We start from the raw sequence: 16,048 nt of genomic DNA, 5'->3' as shown, positions 1-16,048 counted from the left end.
ATTTTCGCTCTCAGCTACTGTCTGATAGCTCCTTGCGAGTACTTTCTGGGAGTGTCGCACAGTCTTGCAAGAGGAGAGGTTCGTGGCGGGGTGAGAGGGTTTGTGATAGGTGAGAGATCTGTGCATGAAGGATCAGATTGCCATGGAAGAGCGTCGGGTTGCAGCTGTACTTTTAATTGCAAATAAAAAAACGTAAGCGACCCTGTTTGTGTTGGATAAGAGAGTGGATTAGGCGGCGGATTGATTTTGAAGCACGCAAGCATCTCTCTGTGGAGCTTCTGACGAAAGATCCTCAACAATACCGAAATTTTACGAAAATAGCAGGGATAGATGTGGACGAAATACTCTATGTCTACATCTACATGTGGCGAAGAGTACCCTGTACCACTACTTGTCATTTCTTCTCCCGCGCCACTCGCAAAAAGAGCGACGGAAAAACGACTGTCTGTATGCTTATGTATGAGCCCTAATTTCTCGTATCTTATCTTCTTATGCGCAATGTATGTTGCCGGAGTAGGATAGTTTGCAGTCAGCTTCAAATGTTGCTTCACCAAATTTTCTCAATACTGTATCTCGAAAAGAAGGTCGCCTTCCTCCAGGGACTACTATTTGTGTTGACGGAGCTCTTAGGTGTTGTTCGAACCTATCGGTAACAACTCTAGCAGCCCGATTCTGAATTGCTTCGATCTCTTCCTTCAATCGGACTTGGTACAGATCCCAAACGCTCGAGCAGTACTCAAGAATAGGTCTCACCGGCGTCCTATATGCGGTCTACTTTACAAGTGAAGCACACTCTTCTAAAATTCTCCCAATAAACCGAAGTCGACCACCCGCCTTCCCTACCACAGTTCTCACACGCTCTTTCCACCTCATATCGCTTTGGAACGTTACGCTCAGATAATTAAATCTTCTCGGGTTGAAAGCCGAGTAAATGCGTTGCTTTGCGGTAACGTTTCAGCAAGTTTCTTACTTGCATCTTCAGGCGAAGATTGCAACTAAGAAGCTTGCTGAAATGTTGCCATAGAACAACGCATTGACTCGACTGTCAACCCGAGAAGATTTTATCATCCAGGTGCGCCGAGAAAGACGGTATTCTCACGTTAGGCCCAGATATTTAAAGGACATGACTGTCTCAAGCATTACACTATTAATACTCCATCCGAACATTACAGGTTTGATCTTCCCTCTCATCCGCATTTTCTTCCACTTTTACGGCTAGCTGCCATTCATCACACCAAATGGAAATTTTGTCTGTCATTTTGTATCTTCCTACAGTCACTCAGCTTCGACACCTTAACGCTCACCACGTCGTCATCAGCAAACAATTGCAGATTGCTGTCCACCCCGTCTGCCAAATCGTTTATCACACAGAGAACAACACCGGTCCTATCACATTTCCATGGGCAGTCCTGAGGATACTCTTGTCTCAGATGAACACTCGCCGTTGAGAACAACAAAAAAATGCTTCAAATGGCTCTGAGCACTATGAGACTTAACTGCTGAGGTCATCAGTCGCCTAGAACTTAGAACTAATTAAACCTAACTAACCTAAGCGCATCGCACACATCCATGCCCGAGGCAGGATTAGAATCTGCGACCGTAGCGGTCGCTCGGCTCCAGACTGTAGCGCCTAGAACCGCACGGCCACTTCGGCCGAGAACAACATTCTGGGTTCTATTACTTAAGAAGTCTTCGAGACACTGACATTCCTGTGAACGTATTCCATATGCTCGTACCTTCGTTAAGAGCCTGCAATGTGGCATCGTGCCAAATGCTTCAAATGGCTCTGACCACTATGGGACTTAACATCTATGGTCATCAGTCCCCTAGAACTTAGAACTACTTAAACCTAACTAACGTAAGGACATCACACAACACCCAGTCATCACGTGGCGGAGAAAATCCCTGACCCCGCCGGGAATCGAACCCGGAACCTGGGCGCGGGAAGCGAGAACGCTACCGCACGACCACGAGCTGCGGACGTTCCAAATGCTTTCCGGAAATCTATAAATACGGAATCAGTTTGTTGCCCTTCATCCATAGTTCTCAGCGCTTTTTAAAATCATGCTGATTCGTGGACATAAGCTTCTCAGTGTCAAGAAAGTTTATTATTTTCGAACTGAGAATATGTTCAAGGATCCTGCAGCTGACAGAAGTTAGGTATATTGGTCTGTAATTTTTCGTGTCCGTTCTTTTACCATTCTTATCTACTGGAGTCACCTGCGCTTTTTTCCAGTCGACTGGGACTTTGTGCTGGGCGAGAGATTCGCCATAAATACCAGCGAGGTAAAATTTAGGTATTGTTGAGGATCTTCCGGCAGAAGCTCCAACAGTGAGGGCCCGGTGCTGTAGAGCGCTCTTTGTAAAATCGTACTGGGATTCCATCCGGACGTGGTGGTTTATTTGCTTTCAAAACTTCCAGTTGTTTCTCTACTCCAGCGATGCTTATTACTATATCGTCCGTACTGGGGTCTGTCCGACGGCCAAACAACAGTATATTTGTACGATTCTTCTGTGTGAACGATTTCATGATTGTGAAATTTAAAACTTGGGCTTTCATTTTGCTACCTTGAACTGCCACACCAGATTGGTCAACAAGGGTCTGAGTGGAAACCTTAGACACGCTTAGCGATTTTATTTAAGACCAGAATTTTCTCGGGTTCTCTGCCAGATTTTTTCCTAAGGTGTGACGATGGTAGTTGTACACTTCGCGCACGGATCTTTCCATAGACCCACGAATCTCTGCTAACCTTCGCTTGTCGTCGTTTGTGGTTTCCCTTTTGAACCGATTGCAGCAGCCTCTGCTTCACCAGCATCCGCGGAATTTCGTTATTACACCATGGTGGACCATTAAAACAACATAATGTGCTAGTAGTAAGGTGAGTTACTCTGGCAATTCGGAGAAAATGGCAAGAGAAGTTTTACGCATCTATTATGTAACTGATACATGTGTGGATAGGGACCACTGGTTATAGTTCATGATGGCAAGCCGGCACGGTAGCTCAGCGTGTTCGGTCAGAGGGTTTAGCTACCCTCTGTAATAAAAAACTGAGTGAACGGATCAATGAACAACCTGAACGGATGTCATCGGACGCCCGCCACGAACAAGTTAAACGAATACACTCCTGGAAATTGAAATAAGAACACCGTGAATTCATTGTCCCAGGAAGGGGAAACTTTATTGACGCATTCCTGGGGTCAGATACATCACATGATCACACTGACAGAACCACAGGCACATAGACACAGGCAACAGAGCATGCACAATGTCGGCACTAGTACAGTGTATATCCACCTTTCGCAGCAATGCAGGCTGCTATTCTCCCATGGAGACGATCGTAGAGATGCTGGATGTAGTCCTGTGGAACGGCTTGCCATGCCATTTCCACCTGGCGCCTCAGTTGGACCAGCGTTCGTGCTGGACGTGCAGACCGCGTGAGACGACGCTTCATCCAGTCCCAAACATGCTCAATGGGGGACAGATCCGGAGATCTTGCTGGCCAGGGTAGTTGACTTACACCTTCTAGAGCACGTTGGGTGGCACGGGATACATGCGGACGTGCATTGTCCTGTTGGAACAGCAAGTTCCCTTGCCGGTCTAGGAATGGTAGAACAACGGGTTCGATGACGGTTTGGATGTACCGTGCACTATTCAGTGTCCCCTCGACGATCACCAGTGGTGTACGGCCAGTGTAGGAGATCGCTCCCCACACCATGATGCCGGGTGTTGGCCCTGTGTGCCTCGGTCGTATGCAGTCCTGATTGTGGCGCTCACCTGCACGGCGCCAGACACGCATACGACCATCATTGGCACCCAGGGAGAAGCGACTCTCATCGCTGAAGACGACACGTCTCCATTCGTCCCTCCATTCACGCCTGTCGCGACACCACTGGAGGCGGGCTGCACGATGTTGGGGCGTGAGCGGAAGACGGCCTAACGGTCTGTGGGACCGTAGCCTAGCTTCATGGAGACGGTTGCGAATGGTCCTCGCCGGTACCCCAGGAGCAACAGTGTCCCTAATTTGCTGGGAAGTGGCGGTGCGGTCCCCTACGGCACTGCGTAGGATCCTAAGGTCTTGGCGTGCATCCGTGCGTCGCTCCGGTCCGGTCCCAGGTCGACGGGCACGTGCACCTTCCGCCGACCACTGGCGACAACATCGATGTACTGTGGAGACCTCACGCCCCACGTGTTGAGCAATTCGGCGGTACGTCCACCCGGCCTCCCGCATGCCCACTATACGCCCTCGCTCAAAGTCCGTCAACTGCACATACGGTTCACGTCCACGCTGTCGCGGCATGCTACCAGTGTTAAAGACTGCGATGGAGCTCCGTATGCCACGGCAAACTGGCTGACACTGACGGCGGCGGTGCACAAATGCTGCGCAGCTAGCGAAATTCGACGGCCAACACCGCGGTTCCTGGTGTGTCCGCTGTGCCGTGCGTGTGATCATTGCTTGTACAGCCCTCTCGCAGTGTCCGGAGCAAGTATGGTGGGTCTGACACACCGGTGTCAATGTGTTCTTTTTTCCATTTCCAGGAGTGTAATACAGAAAAAAATGAGATCAACAAAAAAGAAGAGGTTAGCATCTGAGATTCATCAGACGAACGTGTACCAGGCCGTTCGAGCCCCGCTCAAACCTTCAATTTTGTAGTACAAGTGTAAACTGCGTGATATTCAAAAAGATTTTCACCTGCACTATTCGCTTTTGCTACATTAGCAACGTCTCACCGCTACGCAGGTTGACTGCTAAGTGGGGTCTGCCTCTGTGTCAGCACGTGAAAGGGTTGAGGTGCAAAGTAGTTCTGGCTACCTTAGCTGATTGCATGTATAAGGGATTTCGCAAATCACGACAGGCATACGTTTTCAGGAAAACTCTATACGTTTCTTCATTCATTTGTCGATGGTTATTTAGTTTGCTCTAATAATAAAGTTTAATTAAAAATTGTAAGTAGCTAAATAATTTGAAATTTACTAAAACTTCATGCGGAAACACGTGGTTTCTTTATATTATATTACCTCTCAAATCTCATATAAATTCAATAATGTGACCAGTGACGAAAGTAAAAATTAAAGATTACGTTTAATAGGAAGTCCAACAGTCGCCTCATTCATGACCATATTATGGCGCTCTAAAGCAAACATTTTCTTTTACTCTCATATTGTCCTATATTGTTCGTTGCGTTTTTTAAAATTTCATTTTGTCCCATACTGTTCGTTGCATTTGTTCAGGGCAGACACCCGTTGAGGTTCTTCGTTGATGCGTTCACTTAGCTCAGGGTAGCCAACCCTCTGACTGAACACGCTCAGCTACCACGCCGGTACCATCCTTGACTCATCCGCCTAGATACACTACTGGCCATTAAAATTGCTACATCAAGAAAAAATGCAGATGATAAACGGGTATTCATTGGACAAATATATTATATTAGAACTGACGTGTGATTACATTTTTACGCAATTTGGGTGCATAGATCTTGAGAAATCAGTACCCAGAACAACCACATCTGGCCGTAATAACGGCCTTGATACGCCTGGGCATTGAGTCAAACAGAGTTTGGATGTCGTGTACAGGTACAGCTGCCCATGCAGCTTCAACACGATACAACAGTTCATCAAGAGTAGTGACTGGTGTATTGTGACGAGCCAGTTGCTCGGCCACCATTGACCAGACGTTTTCAATTGGTGAGATATCTGGAGAATGTGCTGGACAGGGTAGCAGTCGAACGTTTTCTGTTTCCAGAAAGGCCCGTACAGGACCTAAAACATACTGTACTGCAAAGTATACTATCGAGAAGGGCTACCATAGGAACCGTGAAATACGCCACAAATCTGAGATTCAATACGGGCGCTCAGCACTCACCGAGCGCTCTGAGCTCTTCCGACAGTGCTGGTGTCGTTTTTCTTGCCTGAGAGCTACGGAGAGCAGCTCTCGACAGATGGAACCTCCTGCTGTCTGCACTGGAGTTCTTAACTCGCAGAGAGCAACTGTCTGAGAACTTGCCGCGCTCTCGGGAACTAATGGCGAGCTGACTCTTGCCGCTGTTTAATCGCCACGTATTACTCACAATGTCTCCCCGAGAGTGGGTAAACTCTTGAGTGTATACCTAGATTAATGATGCTCCAGTAAAGAGGTAATGACCATGACTTTTTCTGGTCGTAACTGCAGTTTGTCCTGACATAAGTAAGATAGACTTGTACATTGCAAGGGAGCCCATTGTGCTAATTTTGAACGGTCCATCGCTCATGAATACGAGGAGATATCCCCAAAAAAGGAAAATTGTTTCTTAAAAGCTACATATTTTCAAATTGCTTACAAAATAACCTCGTTCTCTTGAAAACAGTCTCCACCGGTGCTTCCACTGTTCGAAACATTTTTGTAGTGATCCTTAGAAATGGACTACAACTCCTCCCTCGTTTTTTTACTTACAGCACTGGCCATTAAAATTGCTACACCACGAAGATGACGTGCTACAGACGCGAGATTTAACCGACAGGAAGAACACGCTGTGATATGCAAATGATTAGCTTTTCAGAGCATTCACACAAGGTTGGCGCCGGTGGCGACACCTATAACTTGCTGACGTGAGGAAAGTTTCCAACCGATTTCTCATACGCAAACAGCAGTTGACCAGCTTTGCCCGGTGAAACGTTGTTGTGTTGTGTCGTGTAAGGAGGAGAAATGCGAACCATCACGTTTCCGACTTTGATGAAGGTCGGATAGTAGCCTATCACTATTGCGGTTTCTCGTATCGCGACATTGCTGCTGCTCGCGTTGTATGAGATCCAATGACTGTTAGCAGAATATGGATTCGGTGGGTTCGGGAGGATAATACGGAACGACGTGCTGGATCCCAACAGCCTCGTATCCCTAGCAGTCGAGATGACAGGCATCTTATCCGCATGGCTGTAACGGATCGTGCAGCCATGTCTCGATCCCTGAGTCAACAGATGGGGACGTTTACAAGACAACAACCATCTGCACGAACAGTTCGACGACGTTTGCAGCAGCGTGGACTATCAGCTCGGAGACCATGGCTGCTGTTACCTTTGACGCTACATCACAGGCTGGAGCGCCTGCGATGGTGTACTCGAAGACGAACCTGGGTGCACGAATGGCAAAACGTCCTTTTTTTCGGATGAATCTAGGTTCTTTTTACGGATGGTCGTTCTGTTTACAGCATCATGATGGTCGCATCCGTGTTTGGCGACATCGCGGCGAACGCTCATTGGAAGCGTGTATTCGTCATCGCCACACTGGTGTATTACCTGGCGTGATGGTATGGGGTACCATTGGTTACACGTCTCAGTCACCTCTTGTTCGCATTGGCGGAACTTTGAACAGTGGACGTTACATTTCAGATGTGTTACGACCCGTGGCTCTACCCTTCATTCGATCCCTGCAAAACCCTACATTTCAGCAGTATAATGCATGACCGCATGTTGCAGGTCCTGTACGGGCCTTTATGGATACAGAAAATGTTCGGCCGCTGCCCTGGCCAGCACATTCTCCAGATCTCTCACCAATAGGCAGCTGTACCTGTACACCCCATCAAAGCTCTGTTTGACTCAATGCCCAGGCGTATCAAGGCCGTTATTATGGCCAGAGGTGGTTGTTCTGGGTACTGATCCTCAGGATCTGTGCACCCAAATTGCGTGATCGCATGTAGTTCTAGCATAATATATTTGTCCAATGAATACCCGTTTATCATCTGCTTTTTATCTTGGTGTAGCAATTTTAATGGCCAGTAGTGTAAATTCTTCAATGCCGTCAAACTGGTGTCCTTTCACGCCACTTTTCATGCGCAGTAATAAGAAAAAGTCGCACGGAGCCAGGTCAGTCGAATAAGGTGCATGGGGCAACTGTAGGGTGCCATTTGTAGCCAAAAACTATCTAACAGACATGGCTGTGTGTACAAGTGCTTCGTGATGCTGGAAGAAACAGTCTCCTGTCGGGTCGTTTTTCACTAACACTGTTGTGCATTCGATTGGCGGTCTGACCTGGGGAACTAACTCTGAATGAACTACGCCCATTGTGTCAAAAAGGCATTTCAGCATGTTTTTGATATTTGATCTGTCTCATTGACGTTTTTCGTCCAGGTTGATGACGTCTTCCATTGGTGTGACTGTTGCTCTCTTTCTGGTTCGTAGGCACCATGATTCATGACCTTTGACAGAAAATCTGGATCAGTTCCGAGCTGTTGTTCCAAACGACAAGTTTCAACTTGACGTTCCTATTGACTGTCATTCAGAACCCGAGGAACAAACTCGGCAGCAACGCATTTCCTTCGCAAATTTTCCGTTACAATTCGTTGAACCGAGCTCCAGGATAAAGCACTAATCTCTGTCAGTTGATCAGTTGTCTCTCGCATTTTTCCAGTAATTTCGTCGATTCAGGCTGCTGACAAGACGTCATCATTCGACATGTCGCCATTTTTAAAACGAGCAAGCCACTCGTACACTGGAGTTTTCCCCATAGCGTCATCTTGGTCAGCTGTTTTCAACATCAAAACAGTCTCAGCTGCATTTTAGTACCTTCATACCTTTGTAAAAATAAAGTTTTAACAAAATGTCAATTTGGTTTCCAGAAAGGTTTTTCAAAAGAAAATGCTATATATACTTTCACTAATGAAATATTAAATGCTCTGAGTAACCAGAAGTCACCTGTTTGGATTTTTTGTGATCTCTCAAAGGCTTTTGATTGTGTAAATCATAGAATACTTCTACAAAAGCTCAAGTACTGTGGTATGAATGGGACAGCGCTCAAATGGTTTAAATCATACCTAACTGGAAGAGTGCAGAAAGTTGAAATAAGCAGTTCCCATAATATGCTAAAACTGGTGATTTCTCAAATTGGGGAACAATCAAGAATGGGGTGCCGCAAGGTTCGGTCTTGGGTCCTCTCCTGTTCTTAATATAAATTAATGACTTGCTATTATACATTCACGAAGATGCAAAGCTGATACTTTTTGCCAATGATACAAGTATAGCTATCACACCCAACAGACAAAAATTAACTGGTTAAATTGTAAACGATGTTTTTCAGAAAATCATTAAGTGGTTCTCTGCAAATGGGCTTTCATTAAACTTTGACAAAACATAGTATATACAGTTCCACACAGTAAATGGAATGACACCATTAGTAAATACAGACTTCGATCAGAAATCGGAAGCTAAGGTAGAATATTCAAAATTTCTAGGTGTATGCATTGATGAGGGGTTGAACTGGAAAAAACACATGAAGATCTGCTGAAACGTTTGAGTTCAGCTACTTATGCTATTATGGTCATTGCAAATTTTGGCGCTATATGTCTCAGTAAATTAGCTTACCACACCTATTTTCATTTTCTGCTTTAGAATGGCATCATTTTCTGGAGTAATTCATCATTGAGTAAGAGAGTGTTCATTGTACAAAAGCGTGTAATCAGAATAATTGCTGGAGCTCATCCAAGATCATCCTGCAGACACTTATTTAAAGAGCTAGAAATCTTCACTGTAGCCTCACAATATGTATATATTCACTTATGAAATTTGTTATGAACAATCCGAGCGAATTCAAATGTAATAGTAGGGTACATGGCTACAACACTAGGAGAGAGGATGATCTTCACTACTCAAGGTGAAATGTAACTTTGGCTCAGAAGGGGGTACATGATGCTGCCACAAAAGTCTTTGGTCACTTACGTAATAGCATCAAAAGACTGACAGATAGCCACATAGCATTTAAAAGGAAATTAAAAGAATTACTTAATGGCGAATCCTTCTACTCATTAGATGAATTTTTGGATATAGTAAGTGGGTAATTTCCCCAACCCCCACAACAAACATTAAAATTATTAAGTGTCATGTTATAGTTTGTGTAATGTAATATCTTGTATGGATACCTTTTATTAATCTGACATGTACCACATCATTATGAAGTGTTGTATTCATGATCTATGGAACAAGTACTAATCTAATCTAATCTAATCTAATGTTCACAAAATAGAAAACAAAATTTCATAGCTGCACATTCTTCACTTAGACTTGCCAACATAAAAAAAACGAAACAAGAACAAAAGAGTGCTAGCAAAAGCACTCACTACAGATGAACAGAACAAGCCAGGTCGAGAAAACAAGAGGCACTGAACTGGCAATGAGTTGCGCTATACGCGCCTAGTGGCAGAAATGCGTACTACACGAGCTCCGCCCACAGCAACGTCATCCAAGCCTTTCTTTTTGGGTACCGTGTTGTACAAAAGAGAGGCGCCAGAGAAGCGGTTTTAGATGTTGGAAGAACTCAGTGTCTGGCAACAAAACGCAGCTAAGTAAACGACGCAGATCTCTGGAAATTAGCACAGTTACGTTGACCACGAAAAGCAATGTTTGTGCCCAGTCGCCCATTATCTTCATTAAGTCGAGGCTCTCAATAGCTCCCACAGCAAAAGCTCTGCCTCACTATGACCCAATTTCTTTTCCCATCGAGACACAGCCATTGGCTAATAGAATGAGTCTCCTACCACACACTCACACCTTTTAGGTGCCATGTTGAGTTTAACCCAGAGAAACAGGAACAGAAAAGATTGCAGTTAGTCAGAGAAATAGTTACCTATATTGTTGCACGCTAGTTGTGAATATATCAAACTGATTTTCAACGGCAGCTCGTATCTACGAACACATCTGGACCTTCGTCACCCTCATGCCACCACCAAGGAAGTCCACCATGTTGCACTGCCATGCGCCCCATTACTCTGCGTTTCTCCTCCTCGCCACCAATTATCTGTGTACTCTGAATACTCACTGCTTTAATATATTTCGACTGGCTGAGCATTGTTTCCCAGTCCAGTAATAACTATCTTGTGTCCAGGCAGTTTCACCATCTACAGTGTCCTTTTAGGGTTCCACACCTCAATTGGTAAAAACGATACCCTTACAGGATCACTCTGTTGCCATCTGTCCGACTGTTAAAAATCCTTCTTCTTAGGATCAGGTAGATGTATCATGTTGAAACTTATGCCGCACACCATAGTCTTTGGTCTTTGGCAGCGTAATCAATGTGAGCTTCTAATTCAGTGGAGTCAAAAAATGGCATGTCTTGTGTCATGTGTTTTGATACTCACTCCTCAAAACCTGTACGAGGGGGTACCCAAACAAAACCGGAATAACATTGCCATGGGCGGAGCTTGTGCAGTACGCATTTCTGCCGCTAGGCGATCGTAGCGCAACTCATTGCCAGTTCAGTGTCGCCTGTCTTGTCGACTTGGCTTGTTCTGTTTGTCTGTAGTGACTATTTTTTCTAGCGCTGTTTTGTTCTTGTTTCGATTTCTATGATGGCAAGTATGATTGAGCAATGTGCAGTTGTGAAATTTTGTTTTCTATTCGGTCAAAATGCTGCTGAAACTGTTTTAATGCTCAAAACAGCTTACCAAGATGACGATATGCGGAAAACTCAAGTCTACGAGTGGTTTGCTCGATGGCGAAGATGTGGTGGAGAAAGAGTACATCAAGGATGTGGTGGGTCATTTTGATCCTATTTTTTGCTCATATTTTTTGAGTATTTATTGGCACTTTTCGCAAAAGATGGGAATTAGGCTTATGAACTATGTATTAATTAAAGCATTTTCATAGAAATAAACACCATTGTGGATATAAATGGTTTATTACTTAATTTTTACATAAAGTCTACCAAAAAAAATTATTTTCACGGCTCTTAACGTTACATATTTTCTAAAATCTACAAAACCATACATTCTCATCAGTAATTCGGATTTTTTGCTAGGTATTTACGAGATAAATCTTCTTCAGACACAAAATGAACAGTAAACATTTGACATAACCTGTTAATCACCTCTTCCCATACCACACTGTTGGCAGAATGGAACAATGTGTTCTTTACAAATGCACTTATGACAACCTTCATAAACGTTATGTGTCTTGCGATTTCTAGCATAGGGACACTCTTGATATCTATTTCGTGCGCCTTGGACTTCCTGCAGCCGATTCTTGTGAAGATTCTCCACTAAATTCTCCGATTCTCTTACGCAAAGTGGTTGGCAGTCGACGTATTTCTTGTCGGGCACTCAAATGTCCACTGACGAGGATACAACCTATTGTTTTTGTGAAATTAAGGCGCTTTTGGTTTTGATCATTATTTGATCGCTGAACAATAGCAGCATTTATGCTGGCCATATTCAGTATTGCGCAGAAGACAGTTTCAGGTACTTTTTTTGAGTTGCGGCTTACATCATAAGTTGCTGACAGCTCATCTGCAACGTCAACTCCACCTTTCTTAGAATTAGAAAACATGTTTATCTCTGGTTTCTTTTTATCTCCTGCCGATTCATCACTTTCAGCATTGTGATAAAGACTAAACATGAGCAAAACAACTTTGTTTTTCTTTGGTACATCTGAAACAAGTGTAATATCCGTTTGGAAACCGAACTTAGATGAGGAGATTTCTCTACCACGAGTTTTCCAAATTCAAGAGGGATATGCCTCTTGTTCTTCAGCTGTGTTGCCACAGAAGTTACTTCAGCAGATGTGATTTCAGTTCATAGCCCACATCAAATGGTTTATTGCTCAGTGAAAATGGTCCCTGTGGTTGCTTCATCATTTATAGAGAAGTTGAAGACATAAATTATTTGTGTCGACAAAGGCAAATATTTTATGCCATGTATGGCCGGTTTTGATGGAATGTATTGTCTAAATTTGCATCTGCCTCAGATGCAAGCAGCATTTCATCTGTGGTTCTATGTTCTCCTAGTACAAAGGCTTCCTTACAGTTTTCAACGAATATATCAAATATCTGACGTATTGGTGTTAAGTTGTCCAGCTGTTTTCTTTCTTCACGTGTGGATTTATCGTCAAAACCAAGACAGCTTTGAATAAAATGATCACGTTGTCAAGTCATTGTCAGCCGCAATATTTCAACACCTGTTCGTCTGAAGCCGAAAGGTGAACGGTGTTCTGCCTCCCAGATCGGTAACACACAGCAATCCAATACAAGCCTATATAAACCTTCAGCTCGCTCACGGTCATTTCCGTCATAAAATAGCGATTTGCACCTACTTCACAAGCTGCTTTCCTTTATCCATCTTTACTAAAACAAAGTGAACTGCTTACCCGATTTTCCGATCGCTCGACTAATTCTCTGTTAGCTTGTGGCTAAAAAGGGCGTTGTTCCGCTGCCCCACGCACCCTACTCCCCTGACGTGGCTCCGTGCTACTTTCCTTATTTTCAAGCATGAAAAGCGGCACGAAATGGCATCGATTTGACAACACTGAAGAAGTCAATAAAAAAACGAAGGAGTTGTCGCCCATTTCAAGACGATTACAATAAATGTTTTGAACAGTGTTGCACCGGGATGACAAATGTATTTGTAGTAATGAAGAGTATTTTGAAGGGGATAAGGTTCTTTTGTAAAAGTAATTCCGTTTTTTTGGGCACCCCCTCGTACTGTACCTCCTGTTGACCTAGAATAATTAAATTTGGCAAGAAGCAAGAGTTTACAGTGCAAGTAGAGGAATAGTTATTTTGTAATGATGTCATAAAAAACAGTGTTTTTTTCTTCATTTTATCCGACTGTATGTCCGTCAGTTAATCTCCCTTTTTTCTCATAAACGGATAGATACATCAGGTTGAAATTTATGTCACATACTCCAGTCTATGGTCGCTTGACGGAGTAAAAACATTAAGCTGCTACCTCAATGGAGTTCAAAGAGACAGCCATTTATGGCAGATATTTCCATAGTTTCCCAGTACTGATACCGATAACAATGAGAAATTGTCGAAATTCTCGTTTGCGGGATGGATGAACTATCTATATACATAATTATGTTTGAACGTAACCTTCGGCGCACAGACTTTTATGTTACCCAGTTGTGTCAGTCTTTACCGCTTTTAGTTGCATCCTTAATCTATCTTCACGTCTGATCTAGTTCACTGTTACTGTGACGATGAATCATGTGTGTGATAGCAGATGGGTTCAGTGCTTTATTCACAATCAAGGAATAAAGCAGGGTGGGTAGTGGATACTCGCTTCCAAGGCTCACAGCTGCGAATGCGTTTTCACTTTTGCACAAGGGCAACGTTGTAAAGCTCCTAGTAACGACTTAAATTGCAGATCAGTTAACGTGGGTTTTGCCAGAAGTGTTCATAAAGCTCTTATAGAATTAATCATTGTATGTTAAGAAATGCAAGAAAATATTTTTGATAAGAGCGAATGATAAGAAACCGATTGCAAACTATCTGACCAGATAATATCAATCAGTCATATCTGAGGACTATTATATGCAGCAAAAGTGGTTGAAATCCAAAAGCACTGTACAACACGAACATCAAAAGAAGATGCGCCGAGCAAAGTTCTGAGGGATGGAATAGATGCTACGTGCTACAATACTTGTGTTAGAAACTTATCGTGGAAGCAAAGAAAGCTTCATCACAGGTTTAAGCGTTTAGTTCCCAAACAAAAGTTGAAAGAAGCCAAACTGAGGGTAAGGAGAGCTTTAAGAGAAGAGCTCAGTGAATTCGAAAGTAAAATCGACCAGACGACCTTAGCAAAGGGCCTAAGTCCTTTTTTTGTATTGTAGTTAAGGGTCTTGTCTCATTTTTGATCGACTGCAGCACTACAATGGGCACTCTTCAGGGGACTGAATGCAGCTCAAACATACGAGGGCTATCCAGAAAGTACGAGGGTAATCCCAAAAGTAAGGTCTCCTACCTTTTTATAAGTACATTAAATTTTTTATTTCCACAGTGGTTTACATCAGTTTACAGCTTGGACATTTATCTATTTTTAGACATAATCAACATTTCTGTCGATGCATTTTTGTAGCTATGGCAGTTTTTGTATGCCTCGCCACCATGCTGTTCAGACGGTTATGAACCTCTTCTTTCACCTCGTCGTCGAAGATGAATCGCTTTCCAGCCAAATGTTCTTTTAACCTAGGGAACAGGTGATAGTCACCCGTGACACCTGAGTCCAGAAAATTGATCTGTTCGGCTGCAAGACGACGAAGAAATGCGCAGGAAGCATCAACTCGCTGCCGCATGTGGTCCTCAGTTAGCATGTGTGGCAGCCATCTTGCGCACACCTTCCGGTAGTTCAATGTTTCCGTTAAAATTCTGTGAGCGGTGCTTCGGGAAAACTCAGGAACCAACGTGCAGAGATCATCCAGGGTGACCCGCCGATCTTCACACATGCTTTGCTCAATCTTGAACAACACTGTCTGCTCAGAGATTGACGGTTTCCCGCTCCTTTGTTCGTCGTGAATTTCTGTCTGACCTGCTGCAAACTCTCTACACCACTTACGAGCATTTTTGACATCCATGGAGGATTCACCAGACACTTTCGTCAATTGGCGATGGATTTCAGTCGGCGCAGTGCCCTTTGCGTTCAAAAACCGAATAACTGAGCGCAATTTTCACTTGGCGCTAACATCCAACGGGAGGTCCCTTCTCAACGGCTGCCAAGCCAAGACTGAGCGCCTCAGCGCGGCGTGCGCATGTTTACACACAGCGCGTGAAGCACTCTTCATAACAGTGTCACCAACTGCCACACAAACAGAGTTCTGTACTTATAAAAAAAATAGGTGACCTTACTTTTGGGATTACCCTCTCAACTCATGTTTTCGTGTATGATGGCGGTGGCTGGGGCTATAGAAACCAATTTGTTGCCATAATGTCCCTACACTGATTACACATCCGGCGGTGGTAGCGTGTGGTCTGTGTCCCTGCTACTATCCTATAACTGTGCCGTGTTAAAATGTGCGCTGCCATAGAAAATCCCGCCACTTGTGAGGTGCGTTCTGTGATTAGGATTTTGTTGACAAAAACTGCAAACCAATTAAAATTTATCGCTACATTTGCGGAGTGTGCGGAAAGGTAATAGTCAGTGATCGTCAAGTGAGGCAAAGGTGCACTGACTTCAAAAATGTGTTCACGATGAGGACCGCACTGTTAGGACTAGCCCTGTGCCTGACGAACTGGAGATGAAAATGCGTGAGAGTCGTTCCACGATTACAGAACTTACGGAGCATTGTCCCAAAATTTCCTGGAGTTTGGTGGGGAGG

The sequence above is a fragment of the Schistocerca piceifrons genome, chromosome 9 (assembly GCF_021461385.2).
Source record: "Schistocerca piceifrons isolate TAMUIC-IGC-003096 chromosome 9, iqSchPice1.1, whole genome shotgun sequence".
NCBI lineage: Eukaryota > Metazoa > Arthropoda > Insecta > Orthoptera > Acrididae > Schistocerca > Schistocerca piceifrons.
This window is presented reverse-complemented; position numbering follows the sequence as displayed.